At 42.9% G+C, this 3,125-nt stretch overlaps 1 long non-coding RNA gene across 1 annotated transcript; it reads right to left on the reverse strand.

Moving 5' to 3' along the window:
- Nucleotides 1–482: 482 nt before the first annotated feature.
- Nucleotides 483–2,399, reverse strand: LOC122238625. The gene is made up of 3 exons (XR_006217629.1): nucleotides 2,170–2,399; nucleotides 1,689–1,728; nucleotides 483–724 (listed from the first exon to the last, which is right to left on the reverse strand). It is a non-coding gene; the product is annotated as an uncharacterized LOC122238625 (long non-coding RNA).
- Nucleotides 2,400–3,125: the final 726 nt, after the last annotated feature.

Consider the following 3,125-nt stretch of genomic DNA (forward strand, 5'->3'; position numbering starts at 1 on the left):
TATGATTTCATCCCTGGGAACCACATGAATGGACTCACTCCACAAGTATCTAAAGCATATCTGTACCTATTTGTATCTGTATATGATATATGTCAGGCAGGAGGCCATAGGAGGGCTGATGGGAAAAGGAGAGCCAAGACATCGCATGCATTCCAGTATGAATTGATCCAGTTCATAGTTCTTCCTCCACTAGTGGGCTGGAATCCCCCTTCTCGGCATGGTTTGCATGGTGGGGGAAGACTGCATGAACGCATGGGGTGTCTGGGGAGCATCAGGAATTAGGGGGGCATTTAACTGACATAAAGTCTTAAAAATATCAATAACGAAATTGGAAGTGCCATAGACTCCCTAACAAAGAGCACAAGAACAACAGGATTGGAAGAAATACAAACGGACAAGAAACAAAGGGGGAGAGCGCTGTCTCGTAAGCTATCAAAGAAATGTGAAACAAAACAACAGAACTTGGTTTTTCATCCATAAAATTATCAGTTAGTTTAAACTATAATATTCAATGCTGGCAATGGTGTGGTAAGACAGGCACAAATACATGCTTTTTGTTGGAAAAAAAAGCTGGTACATCTGTGGAGTGTGATTGAATGATAGGCCCTTTCACACAGCCACCCTTATGCTTCGAACACAGAAGTTCAGATATGCACGTATGGTAGAAAAGATGTTCACCAAAACTATTTTTGTGCAAGCCAAAAAATGGAAACAACTCCAGGTCCTGCAAGAGAAGAGTTACATAGATTACTATAATATCCCCACGTTAGAATCAATTTTGAAATAGTCGAATGGCATGGGGAAATGCACACAATATAATGTTACCCTCAAAAGTCAGGCTCAAACATCAAGATGTAGTTAGTTTTTAAATATACGAGGTCTTCACCAATCCATAGAAATAGGACCGGAAAGAAATACCACAAAGCGCTGACAGTAGCAGTTCCTGGAAAGTGGAGTGGCCAATAATGTGTATTTCCACCTTTATTTTTTCTTGATTTTTCAAATTTCTTCAAATGATCGTGTATTGCCTTTTTTTCTTTTTTTAAAGGAAAGACAGGAGTGATATGATTTAGGAAGGAAGGAAAAGAAAGAAAGAGAGGGGGGAGGGAGAAGGAGGCAGGGAGGGAGGAAGGAAGGAAAAGAAAGAGAGGGGAAGGAAGGAGGGAGGGAGAGAGGAAGGAAGGAAGGAAGGAAGGAAGGAAGGAAGGAAGGAAGGAAGCCAAGGATCTTAGTCACTCAGGCTCCTTCTACTACCGAGTCTTCAATGGCCTTATTAAGAAAATAAGGGGGCGCCTGGGTGGCTCAGTCGGTTAAGCGGCCGACTTCGGCTCAGGTCACGATCTCACAGTCCGTGAGTTTGAGCCCCACGTCGGGCTCTGTGCTGACAGCTCAGAGCCTGGAGCCTGTTTCGGATTCTGTGTCTCCCTCTCTCTCTGCCCCTCCCCTGTTCATGCTCTGTCTCTCTCTGTCTCAAAAATAAATAAATGTTAAAAAAAAAGAAAAGAAAAGAAGGACAATTGTACCCAAACTGTCTCACAGAATTGAAAATATATGTGACAATAAGAAAATGTATGTGACATGCTTTGTAAATTGTAAAGCACTTTACATATATTAGCCACTGTTAACATTATAACACAAAATTAACTCCAACAATCGGAGAGAAAAGGAAAGAAATCATAATAACATACCTCAGACTTTGACCAGGAACTAGGAAAATACATGATTGAGCTGAGAATAGAAAGAAGGAAAAAGGTCACAGGAATCCTGAAGAGTGTTCGCTAACATCTCTCAGGAAATCCAGGGAAAATGTTTAAGAAGCAAAAACAAACAAACAAGAAACCTTACAAGGCAACCAAATGTTAACAGCCCTGCTGCTTGGCCATATAAGATGTTCTGCCTTTGTTTAAGAAAATCTGCAAACTGAGAAATATTCATTCAAATCAGAGGGAAGAGGAAATTCACTCATTGTGACAGGCAGATGAAAATCAGAATTAACTAAGGTTAAAATGTATTGGAAAAGTGTCTTGCAGGATCTGACTTGGCTCCAAAAGTAAAAATAAGCACCCCAAGGGAGAAGACTGGTGAGTGGGAAAAGGTTCTTAATTATCATGAGGCCAGGACTAGAATTAGAAATGACAAGGACCCAGCAAAAGCACTCAAATTCTTTACCTTGCAAGGGAAGATGCTTGTGGCCTGCTACTGTGGCCCATTCCCTCCCATTTGAAACTCTCTCCTGTTCTAGTTTCCCAGAGCCTCACGTGTCCTGCTTGCCTGCAACTACTTCTCCAACTTCCCTCCTCCTTCCCGACCTCCCAGGGCCCTTTGTGTTTCCCTGCTCTTTCCTAAACCCACTTTCTCGTTGTTCCCAGCTAACCGCTACAAATTTGCATTTGTAGAACCCCACCAGGGTTCTTTTCTCAACTCCCACACCATCTTTCCAACCGCCTTCTGGACACAGCCCTTAGAAGCCCTGCTGCCTCCACACTAAGCTTGCCTAAAGGCAAATGCATCTTCTTTTTTTTTTTTTTAATGTTTATTTATTTATTTTGAGAGAGAGAGTACGAGCAGGGGAGGGGCAGAAAGAGAGAGGGAGAGAGAATGCCAAGCAAGAGGAGCTGGACGTGGGGCTTGATCCCACGAACTGACTGAGAGATCATGACCTGAGTGGAAATCAAGAGTCAGACGCTCAAGTGACTGAGCCACCCAGGCACCCCTCAAATGCATCTTCCTAAAAACCAACCAAATAAACCAGAACTGGCTGAATGGATCCTCATCTGCTGTTTCTGATAATAGCTCCCATTAGAAACACTGGCTTCCTTTTGTGCTTCTTCCTCTCTTCCCAAACCAAAATCATCATGTCCCAAATCCTATTGACACATACACATCCTTTGGTATTTTTCTTATATCAGGGATGTCCCCTGCCCCTTCCCAGTCCAGATCTTTATAGGCAACTGAAGCAGCCTCCTGATGGGTCTGCTCATCGCTGGATCTTCTCTCCCAAGTCTCTTCTAAATGCCACTGTCTAGAAAGCTTCCTAAGACATCTTTTCCTGACTTGGATTCTCCCAACTAAGGCTTTCAATGACTGCCTTGTGCCTATTGGATAAGGAACAAATACTTGCCTGG

This window comes from Panthera tigris, chromosome B2 (genome assembly GCF_018350195.1).
Source record: "Panthera tigris isolate Pti1 chromosome B2, P.tigris_Pti1_mat1.1, whole genome shotgun sequence".
Classification (NCBI taxonomy): domain Eukaryota; kingdom Metazoa; phylum Chordata; class Mammalia; order Carnivora; family Felidae; genus Panthera; species Panthera tigris.